The sequence below is a fragment of the Eleutherodactylus coqui genome, chromosome 3, assembly GCF_035609145.1.
Source record: "Eleutherodactylus coqui strain aEleCoq1 chromosome 3, aEleCoq1.hap1, whole genome shotgun sequence".
Lineage (NCBI taxonomy): Eukaryota > Metazoa > Chordata > Amphibia > Anura > Eleutherodactylidae > Eleutherodactylus > Eleutherodactylus coqui.
Genome location: NC_089839.1, coordinates 203,328,943 through 203,353,002, shown reverse-complemented (window position 1 = coordinate 203,353,002; position 24,060 = coordinate 203,328,943). Strand labels below are relative to the sequence as shown.

General features: G+C 49.9%; 1 protein-coding gene across 1 annotated transcript in view; it reads right to left on the bottom strand.

Annotated features, from left to right (window-relative positions):
* The window catches only part of IARS1 (isoleucyl-tRNA synthetase 1), a 53,567-nt gene extending 48,764 nt beyond the window's left edge, over nucleotides 1-4,803 (bottom strand). The window contains exon 1 of the mRNA XM_066596821.1: nucleotides 4,656-4,803. The gene's annotated coding sequence lies outside the window, so the exon portion shown is untranslated. The remainder of the gene's footprint in view (nucleotides 1-4,655) is intronic.
* Between the last annotated feature and the right edge of the window lie 19,257 nt (nucleotides 4,804-24,060).

The window sequence follows — 24,060 nt, the reverse complement described above, 5'->3', positions numbered from 1 at the left end:
ACCTTACATCACACTAGGCGCAGTGTAGGATATATACCTTACATCACACTAGGCGCAGTGTAGGATATATACCTTACATCACACTAGGCGCAGTGTAGGATATATACCTTACATCACACTAGGCGCAGTGTAGGATATATACCTTACATCACACTAGGCGCAGTGTAGGATATATACCTTACATCACACTAGGCGCAGTGTAGGATATATACCTTACATCACACTAGGCGCAGTGTAGGATATATACCTTACATCACACTAGGCGCAGTGTAGGATATATACCTTACATCACACTAGGCGCAGTGTAGGATATATACCTTACATCACACTAGGCGCAGTGTAGGATATATACCTTACATCACACTAGGCGCAGTGTAGGATATATACCTTACATCACACTAGGCGCAGTGTAGGATATATACCTTACATCACACTAGGCGCAGTGTAGGATATATACCTTACATCACACTAGGCGCAGTGTAGGATATATACCTTACATCACACTAGGCGCAGTGTAGGATATATACCTTACATCACACTAGGCGCAGTGTAGGATATATACCTTACATCACACTAGGCGCAGTGTAGGATATATACCTTACATCACACTAGGCGCAGTGTAGGATATATACCTTACATCACACTAGGCGCAGTGTAGGATATATACCTTACATCACACTAGGCGCAGTGTAGGATATATACCTTACATCACACTAGGCGCAGTGTAGGATATATACCTTACATCACACTAGGCGCAGTGTAGGATATATACCTTACATCACACTAGGCGCAGTGTAGGATATATACCTTACATCACACTAGGCGCAGTGTAGGATATATACCTTACATCACACTAGGCGCAGTGTAGGATATATACCTTACATCACACTAGGCGCAGTGTAGGATATATACCTTACATCACACTAGGCGCAGTGTAGGATATATACCTTACATCACACTAGGCGCAGTGTAGGATATATACCTTACATCACACTAGGCGCAGTGTAGGATATATACCTTACATCACACTAGGCGCAGTGTAGGATATATACTAGAGATGAGCGAACACGTTCGGCCCCGCCCCTTTTTCGCCCGAACACCGAACCTTGCGAACACTTCAGTGTTCGGGCGAAAAAGTTCGGGGGCCGCCGTGCCAGCGCGGGGGGGTGCAGCGGGGAGTGGGGGGGAGAGGGAGAGAGAGAGGGCTCCCCCCTGTTCCCCGCTACTGCCGCCCGCGCCGCCGCGCATCTCCCCGCCCCCCGGCGGCACCCGGACACTTACGCGCGAACACTGCAGTGTTCGGCAAAGCGGGTGTCCGGGTGCGGATGTGTCCGTAACGGACACGTTCGCTCATCTCTAATATATACCTTACATCACACTAGGCGCAGTGTAGGATATATACCTTACATCACACTAGGCGCAGTGTAGGATATATACCTTACATCACACTAGGCGCAGTGTAGGATATATACCTTACATCACACTAGGCGCAGTGTAGGATATATACCTTACATCACACTAGGCGCAGTGTAGGATATATACCTTACATCACACTAGGCGCAGTGTAGGATATATACCTTACATCACACTAGGCGCAGTGTAGGATATATACCTTACATCACACTAGGCGCAGTGTAGGATATATACCTTACATCACACTAGGCGCAGTGTAGGATATATACCTTACATCACACTAGGCGCAGTGTAGGATATATACCTTACATCACACTAGGCGCAGTGTAGGATATATACCTTACATCACACTAGGCGCAGTATAGGATATATACCTTACATCACACTAGGCGCAGTATAGGATATATACCTTACATCACACTAGGCGCAGTATAGGATATATACCTTACATCACACTAGGCGCAGTATAGGATATATACCTTACATCACACTAGGCGCAGTATAGGATATATACCTTACATCACACTAGGCGCAGTATAGGATATATACCTTACATCACACTAGGCGCAGTATAGGATATATACCTTACATCACACTAGGCGCAGTATAGGATATATACCTTACATCACACTAGGCGCAGTATAGGATATATACCTTACATCACACTAGGCGCAGTATAGGATATATACCTTACATCACACTAGGCGCAGTGTAGGATATATACCTTACATCACACTAGGCGCAGTATAGGATATATACCTTACATCACACTAGGCGCAGTATAGGATATATACCTTACATCACACTAGGCGCAGTATAGGATATATACCTTACATCACACTAGGCGCAGTATAGGATATATACCTTACATCACACTAGGCGCAGTATAGGATATATACCTTACATCACACTAGGCGCAGTATAGGATATATACCTTACATCACACTAGGCGCAGTGTAGGATATATACCTTACATCACACTAGGCGCAGTGTAGGATATATACCTTACATCACACTAGGCGCAGTATAGGATATATACCTTACATCACACTAGGCGCAGTATAGGATATATACCTTACATCACACTAGGCGCAGTATAGGATATATACCTTACATCACACTAGGCGCAGTATAGGATATATACCTTACATCACACTAGGCGCAGTGTAGGATATATACCTTACATCACACTAGGCGCAGTGTAGGATATATACCTTACATCACACTAGGCGCAGTGTAGGATATATACCTTACATCAGGGTTCCCCAACTCCAGTCCTCAGGGACCACCAACAGGTCATGTTTTCAGGATTTCCTCAGTATTACACAGGTGATGTAATTATTGTCAGTGCCTCAGACATTACCACAGGTGTTCTTACCATAGGATATCCCGAAAACATGACCCGTTGGTGGTCCCTGAGGACTGGAGTTGGGGACCCCTGCCTTACATCACACTAGGCGCAGTGTAGGATATATACCTTACATCACACTAGGCGCAGTGTAGGATATATACCTTACATCACACTAGGCGCAGTGTAGGATATATACCTTACATCACACTAGGCGCAGTATAGGATATATACCTTACATCACACTAGGCGCAGTATAGGATATATACCTTACATCACACTAGGCGCAGTATAGGATATATACCTTACATCACACTAGGCGCAGTATAGGATATATACCTTACATCACACTAGGCGCAGTATAGGATATATACCTTACATCACACTAGGCGCAGTATAGGATATATACCTTACATCACACTAGGCGCAGTATAGGATATATACCTTACATCACACTAGGCGCAGTGTAGGATATATACCTTACATCACACTAGGCGCAGTATAGGATATATACCTTACATCACACTAGGCGCAGTGTAGGATATATACCTTACATCACACTAGGCGCAGTGTAGGATATATACCTTACATCACACTAGGCGCAGTGTAGGATATATACCTTACATCACACTAGGCGCAGTGTAGGATATATACCTTACATCACACTAGGCGCAGTGTAGGATATATACCTTACATCACACTAGGCGCAGTGTAGGATATATACCTTACATCACACTAGGCGCAGTGTAGGATATATACCTTACATCACACTAGGCGCAGTGTAGGATATATACCTTACATCACACTAGGCGCAGTGTAGGATATATACCTTACATCAGGGTTCCCCAACTCCAGTCCTCAGGGACCACCAACAGGTCATGTTTTCAGGATTTCCTCAGTATTACACAGGTGATGTAATTATTGTCAGTGCCTCAGACATTACCACAGGTGTTCTTACCATAGGATATCCCGAAAACATGACCCGTTGGTGGTCCCTGAGGACTGGAGTTGGGGACCCCTGCCTTACATCACACTAGGCGCAGTGTAGGATATATACCTTACATCACACTAGGCGCAGTGTAGGATATATACCTTACATCACACTAGGCGCAGTGTAGGATATATACCTTACATCACACTAGGCGCAGTGTAGGATATATACCTTACATCACACTAGGCGCAGTGTAGGATATATACCTTACATCACACTAGGCGCAGTATAGGATACATACCTTACATCACACTAGGCGCAGTATAGGATACATACCTTACATCCCACTAGGCGCAGTATAGGATACATACCTTACATCCCACTAGGCGCAGTATAGGATACATACCTTACATCCCACTAGGCGCAGTATAGGATATATACCTTACATCCCACTAGGCGCAGTATAGGATATATACCTTACATCCCACTAGGCGCAGTATAGGATATATACCTTACATCCCACTAGGCGCAGTATAGGATATATACATTACATCACACTAGGCGCAGTGTAGGATGTGTAGGTTGCAGGCGAGGAGTTGTATAGGATGCGTATATTACACAAGGGGCAGGACGGGTACATTACTCTAAATGAGGGGAGGTATAGGATACGTATGGTACAGTACATTACAAACGAGGCGCAGTATAGGATACACACATTACATAGGATAAGCTGTACGGAATGCATCTGTTACAGCACATTACAAGGACCTCTATAGGATAGATGTGACATTACATGAGGGACTATACAGGATAGCTGCATCACACACAAGGAGCAGTACAGCATGTATCCATTACACGGGGGCAGTATAGCACGTATACGTTACAGTACGCTTCCATACATGGACCTTTACAGGATACACACAGAAGTATGTGAAGAGCTGTACAGGACACGGCACTACTTACCGGTCACTCTCGGCTAAGCTGATGTAATGACAGCATGAGCGGAAGCGGAAATCACAATAGCCGGAAGCAGGCGGAGATGGAACCGGGCCCTTACTGGCGGATAAGGTCACGTGAATTGTGCGTAGCTTAGCAACCAACAAGATTTCTAGGCTTGACGCTAGTGACAGGCGGTACACGCCGGGCTCCGCTGATGGTCGCAGGAAGAGCCCGAGCTCCGGCGGCACGTCAGCGGGGAGAACAGCGTATACCGGGGCCCTATTAACCGCACCATGACCCCACGATTCCTCCAGACCCCCGGTCACCCTAAGACTCCTCCTGACACACCGTCACCCCAACACTTCTCCCGACCCCACCACTCCTCCCGACCAACCCTGAGCCCACCACTCCTCCCGACCCACCGTCACCCCAACACTCCTCCCACCACTCCCCTTGACCCCATCACTTCTCCTGACCCCAACACTCCTCCTGACCCACCCCAAACACTCCTCGTAACCTACCATGACCCAGAGACCCCTCATAACCTACCCTCACCCCAACACCCCCCATAACCCAGAGACCCCTCAAAACCTACCCTCACCCCAACACTCCTTATAATCTACCATAATACTCCTCATAACCCAGAGACCCACTTTCACCCCAACACTCCTCCTGACACACTGTCACCCTAACACTCCTTCCGACCACCCCTGACCCAAGGACTCCTCCCGACCCACCCTGACCCCACCACTCCTCCTGACACCCCGTCACCCCAACACTCCTCCTGACACACAGTCACCCTAACACTCCTCCTAATCCCACCATTCCTTCCGACCCACCGTCACCCCACCACTCCTCCCGACCCACCGTCACCCCAACAGTCCTCCTGACCCACCCGGAGCCCTCCACTGTTCCCGACCCACCGTCACCCCAACAGCCTTCCTGACCCACCCGGAGCCAGCCACTCCTCCCGACCCACCCTTAGACGGCCACTCCTCCCGACCCACCCTGACCCCACCACTCCTCCAGACATGCCGTCACCCCAACACTCCTCCTGACACACAGTCACCCTAACACTCCTCCTGACCCCACCATTCCTTCCGACCCACCGTCACCCCAACAGTCCTCCTGACCCACCCGGAGCCCTCCACTGTTCCCAACCCACCGTCACCCCAACAGCCTTCCTGACCCACCCGGAGCCGGCCACTCCTCCCGACCCACCCTGACCCCACCACTCCTCCCGACACGCCATCACCCCAACACTCCTCCCAACACGCCGTCACCCCAACACTCCTCCCGACACACCATCACCCCAACACTCCTCCCGACACACCATCACCCCAACACTCCTCCCGACACACCACTCCTCCCGACCCCCTTACCCCCCCCCCCCACTCCTCCCAACCCACCCTGACCCCAGCACTCCTCATAACCTACCCTCACACCAACACTCCTCATAACCTACCATGACCCAGAGACCCCTCATAACCTACCCTCACCCCAACAACCCAATCTACCATAATACTCCTCATAACCTACCATAACCCAGAGACCCCTCACCCCAACACTCCTTATAATCTACCATAATACTCCTCATAACCCAGAGACCCACTCTCACCCCAACACTCCTCCTAACCCACCCTGACCCCATAACTTTTCCCGACACACTGTCACCCTAACACTCCTTCCACCCACCCTGACCCCACCACTCCTCCTGACGCACCGTCACCCTAACACTCCTTCCACCCACCCTGACCCCACCCCTCCTCCCAAACCACCCTGACCCCACCCCTCCTCCCAAACCACCCTGACCCCACCCCTCCTCCCAAACCACCGTCACCCCACCACTCCTCCTGACACACCGTCACCCTAACACTCCTGCTGACCCCACCATTCCTCCCGATCCACCGTCACACCACCACTCCTCCCGACCCACCGTCACCCCAACAGTCCTCCTGACCCACCCGGAGTCCGCCACTCCTCCCGACCCACCGTCACCCCAACAGTCCTCCCGACCCACCTGACCCCACCACTCCTCCCGACACACCATCACCCTAACACTCCTCCCGACCCCCTTACTCCCCACTCCTCCCGACCCACCCTGACCCCAGCACTCCTCATAACCTACCCTCACGCCAACACTCCTCATAACCTACCATGACCCAGAGACCCCTCATAACCCACCCTCACCCCAACACCCCTCCTAACCGACCATAACCCAGAGAGCCCTCCTAACCCACCATAACTCAGAGACCCCTCATAACCTACCCTCACCCCAACACCCCAATCTACCATAATACTCCTCATAACCTGCCATAACCCAGAGACCCCTCACCCCAACACTCCTCATGAGTGTGATAAACAAACTTTTGCTAGAAGTGTGATTCTGACTAAATTAGTTTAAATCGAAGCAGAAGTTGAGTAAACTCGTGCATAAAGCAGTGTGAGAGTACTGACCCCACTGCTGATGTGATGGTCTGGGGGGCATTGCATACGACAGTCGTTCCCCCCCCTAGTAGCGGTACGAGGGACAATGACAGCTCAGCGATATGTTCAGGACATCCTGCAGCCACATGTGTTCCTCTCATGGCGGCTTCCAAGAGGCATTTACCAGCAGAATACTGCTTGGCCGCACACATAAGGGGGTCACAGGAGCCCCCACAACACTGTCACACTTCCGTGGCTGCCCGGTCGCCATATTTATCATCATTAGAACATGTATGGGACCAACTGGGACACCAACTTCAGCAGCCTACAAGTTTGCACAATCTAAAGGCTCAGTTAAAGCAAATGTAGAGTGATATGCTGCAGGATATCATACGGAACTTGTATGCCTCCATGCCTGCTTGTATCCAAGCTAGAGGCGGTACAATAGGGTACAAGAGCCTCCATGCCTGTCTGTATCACATCTTGTATCCAAGCTAGAGGCGGTACAATAGGGTACAAGAGCCTCCATGCCTGCCCGTATCACATCTTGTATCCAAGCTGGAGGCGGTACAACAGGGTAATAGAGCCTCCATGCCCCCCTGTATCACATCTTGTATCCAAGCTGGAGGCGGTACAACAGGGTACTATGGTAGAGCCTCCCTTTAAGGGGTTTAGTAAATGATCCTTTGCTCTGATATTGTAATCACTTATAACAACATTACAATCTCACAGAGAAAGTTTTGTTTCATTTCATTCCGACAACTTCTTCTAAGGGAGGGATTGGCCGTGACAGTGAGCGTATATTATAGGAAGGATGAGACTAAGGGCTATTCCCACAAACATGGGACCGCAGGAGTTTGAAAATAAACGAAGGAAGATAGGTGCTGCCCGACCTTTCCCGCATGTGGTATTCAGTACGTGTGGGGAAGGTAAGGCAAGTCCTATCTTTTCCCGGCCGGTAAAAGAGGTGGTGTAAACTAAACCACTGAAATCCCATTGAGATCAATGGTTTCATTTTGTCATGTCATGCTGTTGTGATTATCATTAGAGATGAGCGAGCGTACTCGCTAAGGCAAACTTCTCAAGCGAGTAGTGCCTTATGCGAGTACCTGCCCGCTCGTCTCAAAAGATTCGGGTGCCGGCGGGGAAGAGCGGTGAGTTGCGGGAGTGAACAGGGAGGAGTGAGTGAGAGAGAGATCTCTCCGCTCTTCCCCGCTGGCACCCGAGTGATTCGCTCGAGTAGTTTGCTTTAGCGAGTACGCTCGCTCATCTCTAATTATCATGCCATATAAAGGGACAAAAGTACGCTCATCTGAATCCGCCCTAACCCAATCTAGTAGATGAACATGTAAGTTATTTAAAAAGTTAGTGTCTAGAGATGAGCGAGCACCAAAATGCTCGGGTGCTCGTTACTCGAGACAAACTTTTCGCGATGCTCGAGGGTTCGTTTCGAGTAACGAACCCCATTGAAGTCAATGGGCGACCCGAGCATTTTTGTATATCGCCGATGCTCTCTAAGGTTTTCATTTGTGAAAACCTGGGCAATTCAAGAAAGTGATGGGAACGACACAGAAACGGATAGGGCAGTCGAGGGGCTACATGTTGGGCTGCATCTCAAGTTCACAGGTCCCACTATTAAGCCACAATAGCAGCAAGAGTGGCCCCCCCCCCAACAACTTTTACATCTGAAAAGCCCTCATTAGCAATGCATACCTTAGCTAAGCACCACACTACCTCCAACAAAGCACAATCACTGCCTGCATGACACTCCGCTGCCACTTCTCCTGGGTTACATGCTGCCAACCCCCCCCCCCCCACGACCCAGTGTCCACAGCGCACACCAAACTGTCCCTGCCCAGCCTTCAGCTGCCCTCATGCCACACCACCCTCATGTCTATTTATAAGTGCGTCTGCCACAGGAAAAGCAGGCACACACTGCAGAGGGTTGGCACGGCTAGGCAGCGACCCTCTTTAAAAGTGGCGGGGCGATAGCCCACAATGCTGTACAGAAGCAATGAGAAATCCAATCCTGTGCCACCTCCATCTGGAGCTGCACACGTGGGCATAGCAATGGGGAACCTATGTGCCACACACTATTCATTCTGTCAAGGTGTCTGCATGCCCCAGTCAGACCGCGTTTTTTTATATATAGTCACAGGCAGGTACAACTCCGCAATGGGAATTCCGTGTGCACCCACAGCATGGGTGGCTCCCTGGAACCCACCGGCGGTACATAAAAATATCCCATTGCATTGCCCAACACAGCTGAGGTAGTAATGTCGTGCTTAATGCAGGTATGCTTCGGCCCACACTGCATGCCCCAGTCAGACTGGGGTTCTTTAGAAGTGGAAACAGATGCATTTACAACTCCCTGTCGACCCACAGCATGGGTGGCTCCCTGGAACCCACCTGCGGTACATAAATATATCCCATTGCATTGCCCAACACAGCTGAGGTAGTAATGTCATGTTTAATGCAGGTGGGCTTCGGCCCACACTGCATGCCCCAGTCAGACTGGGGTTCTTTAGAAGTGGAAACAGATGCATTTACAACTCCCTGTGGACCCACAGCATGGGTGGGTGCCAGGAAGCCACCGGCGGTACATAAATATATCCCATTGCAGTGCCCAACACAGCGGATGTAACGTCAGCTGTAATGCAGGTGGGCTAAAAATTAATTTGATTACACTGTAGGCGAGGGCCCACAAAAATTGCTGTATCAACAGTACTAATGTACCTCTGAAAAATTGCCCATGCCCAACCAAGAGGGCAGGTGAAACCCATTAATCGCTTTGGTTAATGTGGCTTAATTGGTAACTAGGCCAGGAGGCAGCCCAGTTAAAATAAAAATTGGTTGAGGTGAAAGTTTCAACGCTTTAATGAGCATTGAAACGTATAAAAATTGTTTATAAAAATTATATGACTGAGCCTTGTGGGCCTAAGAAAAATTGCCCGTTCGGCGTGATTATGTGAGGTTTCAGGAGGAGGAGCAGGAGGAGGAGGATGAATATTATACACAGATTGATGAAGCGAAAAGGTCCCCGTTTTTGATGGTGATAGAGAACGATGCTTCCATCCGCGGGTGCAGCCTACGTATTGCTTAGGTATCGCTGCTGTCCGCTGGTGGAGAAGAGAAGTCTGGGGAAATCCAGGCTTTGTTCATCTTGATGAGTGTAAGCCTGTCGGCACTGTCGGTTGACAGGCGGGTACGCTTATCTGTGATGATTCCCCCAGCCGCACTAAACACCCTCTGTGACAAGACGCTAGCCGCAGGACAAGCAAGCACCTCCAGGGCATACAGCGCGAGTTCAGGCCACGTGTCCAGCTTCGACACCCAGTAGTTGTAGGGGGCAGAGGCGTCACCGAGGACGGTCGTGCGATCGGCTACGTACTCCCTCACCATCCTTTTACAGTGCTCCCGCCGACTCAGCCGTGACTGGGGAGCGGTGACACAGTCTTGCTGGGGAGCCATAAAGCAGTCAAGGGCCTTAAAGAGTGTTGCCCTGCCTGTGCTGTACATGCTGCCTGATCTCCGCGCCTCCCCTGCTACCTGGCCCTCGGAACTGCGCCTTCGGCCACTAGCGCTGTCGTATCGGAATTTTACCATCAGTTTGTCCGCCAGGGTCCTGTGGTATAGCATCATTCTCGAACCCCTTTCCTCTTCGGGTATGAGAGTGGAAAGGTTCTCCTTATACCGTGGGTCGAGCAGTGTGTACACCCAGTAATCCGTAGTGGCCAGAATGCGTGTAACACGAGGGTCACGAGAAAGGCATCCCAACATGAAGTCAGCCATGTGTGCCAGGGTACCTGTACGCAACACATGGCTGTCCTCACTAGGAAGATCACTTTCAGGATCCTCCTCCTCCTTCTCCTCAGGCCATACACGCTGAAAGGATGACAGCCCAGCAGCATGTGTACCCTCACCAGTGGGCCAAGCTGTCTCTTCCCCCTCCTCCTCATCTTCCTCCTCCTCACCGCGCTGAAATATAGACAGGAGGGTGCTCTGACTATCCAGCGACATACTGTCTTCCCCCGGCTCTGTTTCCGAGTGCAAAGCGTCTGCCTTTATGCTTTGCAGGGAACTTCTCAAGAGGCATAGCAGAGGAATGGTGACGCTAATGATTGCAGCATCGCCGCTCACCACCTGGGTAGACTCCTCAAACTTTCCAAGGACCTGGCAGATGTCTGCCAACCAGGCCCACTCTTCTGAAAATAATTGAGGAGGCTGACTCCCACTGCGCCGCCCATGTTGGAGTTGGTATTCCACTATAGCTCTACGCTGCTCATAGAGCCTGGCCAACATGTGGAGCGTAGAGTTCCACCGTGTGGGCATGTCGCACAGCAGTCGGTGCACTGGCAGATTAAACCGAAGTTGCAGAGTGCGCAGGGTGGCAGCGTCCGTGTGGGACTTGCGGAAATGTGCGCAGAGCCGGCGCGCCTTTACGAGCAGGTCTGACAAGCGTGGGTAGCTTTTCAGAAAGCGCTGAACCACCAAATTAAAGACGTGGGCCAGGCATGGCACGTGCGTGAGGCTGCCGAGCTGCAGAGCCGCCACCAGGTTACGGCCGTTGTCACACACGACCATGCCCGGTTGGAGGCTCAGCGGCGAAAGCCAGCGGTCGGTCTGCTCTGTCAGACCCTGCAGCAGTTCGTGGGCTGTGTGCCTCTTATCTCCTAAGCTGAGTAGTTTCAGCACGGCCTGCTGACGCTTGCCCACCGCTGTGCTGCCACGCCGCGTGACACCGACTGCTGGCGACGTGCTGCTGCTGCTGACACATCTTGATTGCGAGACAGAGGTTGCGTTGGAGGAGGAGGAGGGTGCTTTAGTGGAGGAAGCATACACCGCCGCAGATACCACCACCGAGCTGTGGCCCGCAATTCTGGGGGTGGGTAGGACGTGAGCGGTCCCAGGCTCTGACTCTGTCCCAGCCTCCACTAAATTCACCCAATGTGCCGTCAGGGAGATATAGTGGCCCTGCCCGCCTGTGCAGGGTGTGGGTGCAGGCCAGGAGACAGTAGTGCCTGTGTCCTCAGAGCGGGCTTGGATCTCAGTGGCAGGTTGGGGCACAGGGGGAGAGGCAGCGGTGCAAACCGGAGGCGGTGAACGGCCTTCGTCCCACCTTGTGGGGTGCTTGGCCATCATATGCCTGCGCATGCTGGTGGTGGTGAGGCTGGTGGTGGTGGCTCCCCGGCTGATCTTGGCGCGACAAAGGTTGCACACCACTGTTCGTCGGTCGTCTGCACTCTCAGTGAAAAACTGCCAGACCTTTGAGCACCTCGGCCTCTGCAGGGTGGCATGGCGCGAGGGGGCGCTTTGGGAAACAGTTGGTGGATTATTCGGTCTGGCCCTGCCTCTACCCCTGGCCACCGCACTGCCTCTTGAAACCTGCCCTGCTGCTGCCCTTGCCTCCCCCTCTGAAGACCTGTCCTCAGTAGGCGTAGCAAACCAGGTGGGGTCAGTCACCTCATTGTCCTGCTGCTCTTCCTCAGAATCCTCGGTGCGCTCCTCCCTCGGACTTAATGCCCTTACTACTACCTCACTGATAGACAACTGTGTCTCATCGTCATCGGCCTCCTCACTCACTGAAAGGTCTTGAGACAGTTGCCGGAAGTCCCCAGCCTCATCCCCCGGACCCCGGGAACTTTGCAATGGTTGGGCATCAGTCACGATAAACCCCTCTGGTGGGAGAGGAACCACTGCTGCCCAATCTGAGCAGGGGCCCGAGAACAGTTCCTGGGAGTCTGCCCGCTCCTCAGAATGTCTCATTTTCATGGAGTGAGGAGGCTGGGAGGAAGGAGGAGCAGCAGCCAGAGGATACTGAGTTGCAGCAGTGGACGGCGCAGAACTCTGGGTGGACGATAGGTTGCTGGAAGCACTTTCTGCCATCCACGACAGGACCTGCTCACACTGCTCATTTTCTAATAAAAGTCTCCCGCGTGGACCCATTAAATGTGCTATGAATGTCGGGACGCCAGAAACGTGCCTCTCTCCTAATCCCGCAGCAGTCGGCTGCGATATACCTGGATCAGGAGCTCGGCCTGTGCCCACACCCGGACTAGGGCCTCCGCGTCCTCGGCCGCGCCCACGTCCTCTAGGCCTACCCCTACCCCTCAGCATGCTGTATTACCAGGAATGCAGAAACACAACGCTGTAATTAAATGTGCCGCTTATTGGCCTGTGGTTGGAGGCTCACTTCGTTTACGGAACCCCAGGAAATAATTTGGCGCAAGCCTGCTGTAACACTTAGCTGGCTGCGTATTTATTTGGAGAACTACTACCCCCAGCAGACACGGACCCAGAACACTGAGCAGAGTGACAGGCAGGCCAAATAGATTTTTTTCAAATATTTTTTTCTAAAGGACCACTGCGTATATTCTATCTATAATATATGTCTTCTGGCCCTGCCTACACAATTCTGTCCCTGATGTGTGTGTCACGGAACTGCAGTGTTGCACTGTTATTAACTGCAACAGACCGGTGATTTCAGAGCCAGGAAATAATTTGGCGCAAGCCTGCTGTAACACTTAGCTGGCTGCGTATTTATTTGGAGAACTACTACCCCCAGCAGACACGGACCCAGAACACTGAGCAGAGTGACAGGCAGGCCAAATAGATTTTTTTCAAATATTTTTTTCAAAAGGACCACTGTGTATATTCTATCTATAATATATGTCTTCTGGCCCTGCCTACACAATTCTATCCCTGGAGTATTACTGCAGGGCGCAATGCTCTGCACGGCCGATATACCAAAAAAAAAAAAAAGTGCAACACTGCTAAAAGCAGCCTCCACAGTACTGCACACGGTTAGATGTGGCCCTAAGAAGGACCGTTGGGGTTCTTGAAGCCTACACTAACTCCTAACACTCTCTCTATAGCAGCTCCAACACGATACCACTGTCCCTCAGCTATCTCACAACGCATCTGAGGCGAGCCGCGGGAGGGGCCGATTTTTATACTCGGGTGACACCTGATCTCCCCAGCCACTCACTGCAGGGGGGTGGTATAGGGCTTGAACGTCGCAGGGGGAAGTTGTAATGCCTTCCCTGTCTTTCAATTGGCCAGAAAAGCACACTAACGTCTCAGAGAGGAAAGTGAAAGTAACCCGAACATCACGTGGTACTCGTTACGAGTAACGAGCATCTCGAACACGCTAATACTCGAACGAGTATCAAGCTCGGACGAGTACGTTCGCTCATCTCTATTAGTGTCCCTTTAATTTACTTGTTACAAAAATATAAATTTTCATTTTTTTATTCATAAATAAATATGTATTTTTTCAATTCCCTACCCTTTATCGTCTGCTGAATCTCCGTCACGATCCCACCAGCTGCCACACACTTGATGACATTTTGTGTGTGCAGTGAATACAACAGTCCTGCCCATTGTACTCAGATATTATGTGTGGAGCGTGCTGCGACCCTTCGTGTCCGCTTACATCAGGCTTAGTTATCTTTATGCACAGTGTGAGTCCTCCAAAACATTTAGATTTCGTAGCCTAGTAGCTGCTTGCAGTGTGCAATGTATATTTCTTACACATTCAGGGATGACAGCCAAATATTTCATGCAAGGGTGTAGCCAAAGGCTCATGGGGCCAGGTGCAAAAGTTCGCTTGGGCCACCCACCATGCAAGTTATCTGTCCAGCCACTGGCTGCAGCCCATCTATAGCATTCAACTGCATCACTGGTTCTCTCGAGCAGCCCCCTGACACAGCACTAGCAGTCAGGAACATTGCTAGGGTCTTAAGGGGGTTATCCTATAAAAGCAAGCTATCCACAGGATAGGGGATAATATGCTGATCAGTGGGGTATGACCACTGGGACCCCCACCAAGCCATAGAATAGAGCTTCATCGTGTCCTGAAATGTAGGCAGCAGTGGTCACACATGCGCACCTTGCTTCATTAATTTAAATTGGAACCCTAGAGATAGTGGAGTTCAAGCAAGTTCATGGGTAACTGCCACTGCCTACGCTTCAGGATGCGCCAAAGGATAGTTCTAAGGATTGGTGGGGGTCTGAGACTATCTGAGACTCCATATCTATAAATCAACCTTTATAACATGAATAACTTAGGTACAGAGGCTCAGCTGTAGTATACCTTTAAATAATGCAGTCACCATATAATAGATACCAGTGATAGTGATTACAGTGCAGTTATCTCTATTGATCACAGGTACTGCCCCATCTTATTGGAGTCATCTGCTTTTACTATTCATCCTGGTCAAGACCACCATGAGGACTTCTTCCAGCCTTGACTTATCTCTTCTCACATTCTCCTGATCCTGCTGCTACACCAGGGTCCCTCTCAGTTCCCCCTATAAAGTACTAGTGTCCCTCTTTCTGCCCCATACAGTGATCCCCTAATGTGCTCAACACAAAATAAAAAGGCCTCCTTTTTATCCCTACACAGTTAAAATACCCCTTTTAAGCCCTCACAAAATGATAGCTGTGCCTACACAATAAAAACTCTGTAGTTGCCCGCCATGATTTCCTGACTGTACTGTTACTTTTTTCACCCTAAGATGATATATACTGTACATCAAAGTGATCTTGAGAATACCACAAGATCAACAGCAGGCGTCCGCCTGTTATACACAGCCATGCTCCATTACCTGCCAGGATCAAAGAAAAGTGAGATCCCAGCAGCTTAACATCTTAGATGCCGCGGTCCAAAGTGATCACAGCATATAAGGCTATATTCCCATTGCATCTTGCAGCCCAGTTTTGGCTTCTGTCCAGGGGTCCTCTCTAAGATGCATTTTCCCAAGCAAATTGTTGTCAAATGGGTGTATTTACATGTACGATTTTTCTCTTGCAGTGCTCCTATTTTGGGGCAATTCTGTTAAAGAATCGTGCACTCTTCCCTGTGAGACCCCCCCAAAAAATTGCATTGTGCTCGCATGTACATGTGAGTTTCACGCGAGTGTGATGCGATGCATTTTTGCTCCCATAGGGAATAATGGGCAATTTTCACCTGTGTGCAGCGTTATGAGTATGACACGATTTTCTATCAAAAAGCATTGCAATCACATAAAAATGTAGGGTTTCCAAGTGCGATATTGTACTCGCCCATGTAAATGCAGCCTAAAATAGCATTGGGATGGAAACCTGGACGGCTCCATAGCCTGCTATTAGTAAAATGAGCAGGTTTGCATTAGCTTCTAGCGTCTTAGCTGGACAGAATCGTGTACATTTTTTATTTTATTTTTTAACCAGAGTGCTTTTATTGTACAAAAGTCATAAAACGAGAAGTCATACTGTATAAAGGCGGCATCGACCGCCATAAAAAAAGTGATCGTGTCATTTATAACAGTGGGTGAACCACGTAAAAATAAAACACAAACAAATGCAGGTTTTGTTTTTTTCATCCCTCCTGCAAAAAATGGTTCTATGTTATATGCACCATAAAGAAATAGAAATTGTTCTGCAAAACACATGTCCAAGTATGGCTGCCTCAACGGAAAAAGAAAAAACATTTCGCTTTCTCAGTGTGAGATGGGATGGAATGAAAAAAAAAAGTTATACATTGCTGCGTCATTAACCCTTTCCAATCCACTGTCTGACGTCTGAAGACATTCTGATTGAAGGCTGTACGGCTCCGATGTCGGAAGACGTCCGGCAGGGTATTCTTACTGTACATTATTGGCCACTCTGTTGTCAGGGGTCTGTCCAGCATGTCCCATACCGCAGTACGGGCTCTAGCCAGCAGACGGCGCCATTGTACAATGGCAGAAAGAGAAAGCCCCTAGAAAACCCTGAATCCAAAATTGGATTGCAAAGGGTTAATGAGGTAATATAGGAAGTGAGAAAAAAGAGCTGCACGATTTCATAGAAGTGTGATGTTAACCGCCTTCACCCCGGGAGAAATGCTGCAGAATTTCACAGTATTTACAGTACAAAATACATGGTGGAGATTTCTAAAATCTTCAAATACTGCGGAAAATTTCTGCAATCCTTTTAAAAAATGCTGCAGATTCTAAATCTGCAGCATGGCTATTTATGCTGAGGAATTCAATGTTTGAAAGCAATCCCACCCCTAGAAGAAGTTGTCATTTTGCTGCAAAACTCGTCCTGCAGTTCCATCTCAGGCAGATATACAAATGATTAGAGTTGTGGTGATTAGATGAACGGTCTTGTCACCTGAGACCCTAAACGTGGTCCCCCCCACCCCCACCCCACCCTTGGCTTATAAAGGCTCTCGGAGGCTCCTTGTGTGTAGTGACCTCTTCTTCCGCTTGTGTAGAGCTTGTTGGTCACTAGACGCCTCTACGACGCAGAGAAGAGATGTCACCCTGTTACCAGAGTCTGAGAGGGGCGCATTATTGGGATGTAAGAAGCTGGATGGTCGTATCGACGAATTGCCGCCACCTGGGCCGTTCTGACCAGACTGTTAGGGGGCCTTCACACTAGTGATAAAATTGTGCTATTTTCTCACGATGCAAGAGTGAGTGTCCAGCGTCCTATAGGGAGACCCCGGACATCTGACATACGTGGGGAGCTGGGAGGGTATAGTGCTGATGTGTCACGGTGCACTTACCAGACTCCATCCTGGAGAGACACACGCAGCCAAGGCCAGAATAACACTGCAGGCCTCCTGAGACACCCCTAGGATAGGGAATGCCCAGTAAAGATGATAACAGTGGTTATAGTTGTCACAAGTGACACCACCGTTCCCATACATACCGGTATGACCCTCGGCGGATGATAAACTCAGCCACAGACTGTTCTTAGAACCATGGGTCCCTAGGAACAGTTAGAGCCCAGAAAACTTAACTTGGAAACTTAATAATAATTACAAGGCAAACTTTACTTGGAAATGTAATAATATTTACAAGGCAGTTCACTTATAGACTTCACAGTGTAGGTAAAAAAAAAGGCTAGTCTTCAAAACGTAGTATCTCCACACGGCTCTCACAAGCTCAAAGATGCACGTGTGTGAACAGAAATTATTATTTTGCAGTACCTCTACCCTGGTCTTGCAAACGCGTGGGTGTGACAATTAAAGGGTGTACCTCTACACGGTGATCTAGGCTCCAGACGGCTGCGTCGGAAAATTAGACGATGAGGTAGTACCTGTTACAGTATACTACCCTTGATACGCCAGCCCGGGTTGCCCTGGATCTCACCCACAACCCCTCTCCCTGCCTTCTTGCCTCCACTCCTGGCTAACTACAGGCGGGCAACTGGACGCCGGTTCCTACTCTCACTAGGGACCGAAAAGGGACGCTGGTGTACCTGATGGAAGGGTAGAATACTGACAGAAAAGGCAGATGAAAAGCAACCAACACGAACAAACTAATCAGAACCGAGGCAGATGGAAAAACCTGGCAGATGGTAGCAACTGTAGCAAACAAGCTGCTAAAGGCAGGAGACCTACAGAGGCAGACTAGCTAGGACATTGAGGGAAACCAATAACTGGCAGTGACTGCAAGTCCCTGCCAGACCTTTAAACAAAAGCCTCTGCCCAGGAGCGGAGAGAGGGAGACAGCTCACTCCCAACAGATCATAATGAAAGGGAGCTCGTGCATGGCAGCTGCACTCACAGGTGCGCACGGCACCGCGCCACCAGCACCACGCCGGCCAGGCACCCGCGACCCCGGCAGCCAGACAACAAGCTGGGGGGACACGCCCCGACCGCGGGACCCCGCACACCGCCGCTCCGGGAGGACCAGCAGCCGCCGCACAGTAATAGTACCTCTGCACTGGCCTTGAGAAGAAGTAGTTACTTACAATTGCTCTCTCTTTGTCTCTGGGGCTAACTCCATTAACATCCAATCATACATGGTACGGGAAATCTCTCCTCTGCCTCCATCTTCACCACAAGGAGGCTGAAGGTGCCTCCATGTGGCTCTGTGTTAGGTTGAACTCAGATGGTAGACAAAATGGAAGACCCTTTCCCGCTCTCAAGCACTCCTATTTCTATCCTCTCTTATACCACATGACATGACAAACTTAATTTACATGCAGGCTTTGATTTTATTAAACACTTAAACCTTCTAACACTGCAGCTGTGCAACACACATACCAGAAATAACAAGACAGGTTTGCACAGTGCATCAACATAAGACATACATGTATGACATTTATGGAGGGGACCAGGATGATGTACTGGGTCACTACAAGTGAAAGCGCATGATTATGAAACAAATGTGCAGCACCCCAGAGGGGTTATACTGGGCACCTGGCTAATGTGAAGAGCTGGGAGAGATAAGTGCTGACTTTTCACGGTGGCACCTACCATGGCTGGGCCCGGAGGGATGACACGCAGCCAAGGCCAGTGTATGATAGCAGGCCAGCTTCAACACCCCTATGATAGGAAAAAAAAGGGGGTGGGGGGAGTAGTAGTACTTATCACTCGTGAAGCCACCGTTCCCACACAGCGCTATGCTACGTGGCGGAGAAATGAACACAGAGACTTGTGTATAGTACCTCGGGTCCCCAGGAACAGTTAGGGCCCGGTATAACTTTTACTTGGGTAATAAACGTCTTTACAACAGGTAAGGCAGGTACTATTCACTTTAAGTAACAGCAGGCTATAGCTCAGAGGTAGGAAGGATACACAGGACGAATACGGTCCTACAGTCCACGTTATCACACTCCAAATACTACGGGATGTCGCTTCTCTTCCTCCATCTTCACCTACATAGAAGCTGAAGGTGCTTCCATATGGCTCTGTGTTAGCATTCTGTAGCAGGCAAGATGGATCTCTCTTTCCCACTCAATCACTCCTATTTATACCTTCCCTCATACCACATGACAAGACAAACTGATACATTTACATGTAGGCAGTGATTTTATTACGGTTAACCTCTCAAGCACCACAGCTGTGCAAAACACACACTAGATATGACAGTACAAGCTTTGCGCAGTGCATCTACATAGGACAAAACATGTATAACATTTATGGAGAGGACCAGGATGGTGTTCTGGGCACTACAAATGCTGTGTGAAAAAAAAATTGCAGCATGTCCTTTCTTTTTGCGATATCGCCCATTGTATTCAATGGGGCCGGCTTGATTGAAAACAATGGGAAAACATTGCAATCCCCTGCCGCAGCTGTGACAGCTGCACAAGGGGATCCCCTCAGCCCCGTAGGGAATCCCTTCAGCTTCGGCAGGGCTGAAGGGATTCCCTGCAGTGATGTGAGATTGTTTTCACATGAAAACACCTCGAATCTAGAGGTTTCACATAGATTTGAATTATGGCCTGATATCGCCCTTGTCAGTGTGAAGCTGGCCTTAGGAGGTGTTGGGACCAGTGCATACATGAGGGCACGCACACAAGGCTCAGAACGCCCTCGGAAGACCACCAGTAGAGAGGATCGTCTGATCTTCTGGCAAGTGTAGTGGCCCAGAATTAATGGGGCCCCTCCATAATGTTTTATGCCTGTCTTGTGCCACTGTATTGTCAGCTTCTTAATTGTGGAGTGCATTTGATTTATGTGTATTGCATGGCTGCAGGACTGCATGGGTTAATCTTTGGTATGCGGTGTCCTGTCTGAAAAATTTTACGTTTTGTGTGTCATGTGACTATGTTTTATATATATATGTTTGCAAGAATACAATGTGAGTCTGTCTGGGAGTCTTAGAGAAGTGAGGGGTCTAGGAGAGTCTTACACTCACACAGCAGACGAGTTGGTCTGTGTGTGGACCATGCAGGAGGCCGAGCGACGGCCTGCTGCTCAGCCTGGGTGTTACGGCACTCTGCCCCCCGAGCGTCAGGTGGGGTGCCCTGATCTTCCCGCACCCCACTGTCCCTGCCTACTTGCCTCGGCCCTGGCTAACCCCAGGTGGACAACTGGACGACGGTCCCTGCCCTGGCTAGGGACCTGGCGACTGACAAGAAGGAAGCTACCTAATGGGGGGAACAGAGTGCCGACGGGAGGTAGATGGAACAGACCAACAAAACTTACAAGGCTGGAGATGGAGCTCACAGGCAGACTGGAAGGATACAGGATAGCAACTAGTGCAGACTGAGCCAGACTAGACTAGAGGCCAACAGAACTAACAAGAACAGACAGAGCAGTAGGGAACCAAAAGGAGCTGACCGGCAACTAGGGACTGGCTGAGGATAACCGCAGACAGACTGGCTAGGTGCAAGCAGAACCAATAACTGGCCGTGAGCTCAATTCACTGCCAGTCTTTTAACCACAAGGCTCCGCCCAGGGGCGGAGAGTGGGAGGAGGCCACTCCACCCACTGCTGTCTAAGAAGAACGGAGGAGTGCGGGCGGCACCCTACGGGCGGACACGCCCACGCCGCCACCCACCGGCTGCCCCAAGCTGCTGGGATAACCCCGATACAGGGCTCCAGGCCGCCGGAGTGACGCGCGCCGACCGCGGGACCCCGTGCCGCGCTGCATGGTAACACTGGGCCTAACTACCCCAGGAATCCTCGGTGCGTCTGATGAGCGCTGGGAGAGAAAGGAACAGCTCCATAGCGAAAGGACAAAGAAACAACATTATGAGTGTTGACCGGTAGAGAGAGAGAGAGTTGGCCGGGAGTGGGATTCACACAGATAACTTGGACTGTGGATTGTCCGAATGCCCTGAGAATCCTCCATGTTGCACCACTTTGGCTTGTTATATTTGTACCAAGACTGTTTGTTCAGAATTACGTTCAAGAGTTCTCCAGTAAACAGATGGAACCCACCGTTCCCAGTTCTCTGAACTTAAGGCAACCCCCGATTACAACCCCTTGATCTCCCCCAGCAGTAACTTGGTCAGGTCCCGAGCTACCCTCAGGGGTAGAGCCCTGTGACAAGGCCTTTCTCTACCCCGCTGTCTCCTTGGTTGTGGGCCCACTCCTTAGACGCTGCAGAAGCACGAGCAGCTTCAACTGTTTTGTTGTCTGCTATCCAGAGACAAGTGGCGCCATCTTGTTTCCAAGCTAGAGGCGATACAACGGTACTAAAGCCCCCCTTCAAGGGGTCAGTTTTCCACAATCACACATAGAAAATTTAATTCCATTCCGACAACTCTTTATAGGGAAGGGATTGGTTTTGACAACGAGTGTAGAAGGGTTAACTCCCATAAGAGATCTGCTTAAAAAAAACGCTGCCAAATCCGCACCATTTAGGTTGGCCACTGCAGTTTATAGCGTAATTGCTATAGATTATCCATTGCTGAATGCCCGCAGCGATTAGACTGTATATGTGAAGGCAGCCCTAAAGTGACCATCCAGTCCCATACAAATAACGATAGCTGAACTGCTTCTCTCACTACCAGATACACACTGTGCATTCAGGGTCTAAGACACTACACGTTGCTCTGATTGGTCAGCGCTACTAACGGGAGCCATATGCAGTGTCATAAGGGCCATTTACAGGGGACAATTATTGCACAAAATTTGTTCAAAAGAACAAATTTGTACAATAATCGTCGTGTTTAAATGCAAAGCCATCCGTCATGCACTAATTGTTTTCAGTTCATTGGTCACTCACTTTCAACCAGCATGAAAATCATCGCTGACTTCTTGCTGAGTGTAAACCCTCCCAGAAGTCAGCGGCTATCTGCCTGTCTAAATGCTCTGCACAAGCGCCAACAACTTAGCGGTGATGTCAGCGCTCCTGCATCAGGTAGTCTGAGAAGTGGTGGGACTAGACGGTCACGTTATGGGGACACGTTTTCTCCTTGTGTATCACCCTGTTATGACTTGTGGGCCTGCAGCGGTTTCCTTCAGCTCATGTGATGTATTAGAGCATCATCTTGTGAAGCTCCACAATATCCTCCCAGACCCGGATGATGAGAGGCACCCGCTGCTCAGAGGCTCTTCTGTTGGAATATTCATGTCTCCACTATGACATATGATTAGTACCATTGATCTTGTTTTTCTTAGTCCTAACAGCAGCAAAATCTTTTTTCCCTTTTAGCCACATTTTTGCACTCTGAGCTTGCTCTGAACTTAAGAGAAGTTGAAGAGAAAGATAAACTTTTGCACGTGGGCCCATGAGGCCTTAGCTACGCCCCTGGCTCTGACCACTGAGTGCTGGGTATCGAACGTCTGTTCGCTCGTAAATCCCTTTGCATGCGCCGATCTGTCTCGTTTTCCTGTCATATAATCACCTGGAGGGGTATATTAGGAGATGTGGGAGCGTTTGTTTGTCACCCCTTGAAAAAGGCAACAAAATGTGAGTTGAGGTTCCATTGGTGGCTACTATTCTTCTATGGGGCCTTAAAGGAGATGTCCCGAGGCAGCAAGTGGGGTTATACACTTCTGTATGGCCATAATAATGCACTTTGTAATGTACATTGTGCATTAATTATGAGCCATACAGAAGTTATAAAAAGTTTTTTACTTACCTGCTCCGTTGCTAGCGTCCTGGTCTCCATGGTGCCGACTAATTTTTGGCCTCCGATGGCCAAATTAGCCGCGCTTGCGCAGTCCGGGTCTTCTGCTGTTCTCTATGGGGCTCCGTGTAGCTCCGTGTAGCTCCGCCCCGTCACGTGCCGATTCCAGCCAATCAGGAGGCTGGAATCGGCAGTGGACCGCACAGAAGAGCTGCGGTCCACGGAGGAAGAGGCCATCTTCAGCGGTGAGTAGAGAAGTCACCGGAGCGCCGGGATTCAGGTAAGCGCTGTGCGGGTGGTTTTTTTAACCCCTGCATCGGGGTTGTCTCGCGCCGAACGGGGGGGGGGTTTAAAAAAAAAACAACCCGTTTCGGCGCGGGACATCTCCTTTAATGCTGTTTGATTAGATGCAGCTATCTCTCCCGCTCTCAGATCATAACCTTCTCTCTTTCTCTGTCACGCTCCCTAACATCTCTCTAGACCCACCTATCTACCATACCTACAGGAACCTTAGGGCCGTTCACACCCAGGACTTTGCTGAATCTCTACAGTCCTCTCTGTCCCCTATCTCCTCTCCTGCCCCAACCTGGCTGCCGCTCACTACAACACCGCTCTCAAACATGCCCTGGATGAAGCGGCACCCCCCATGACCCGAGCCATCCCATGTAGAACGCGGCAACCCTGCCTCACACCTCAAACACGCTTCATCCGGTGGTGC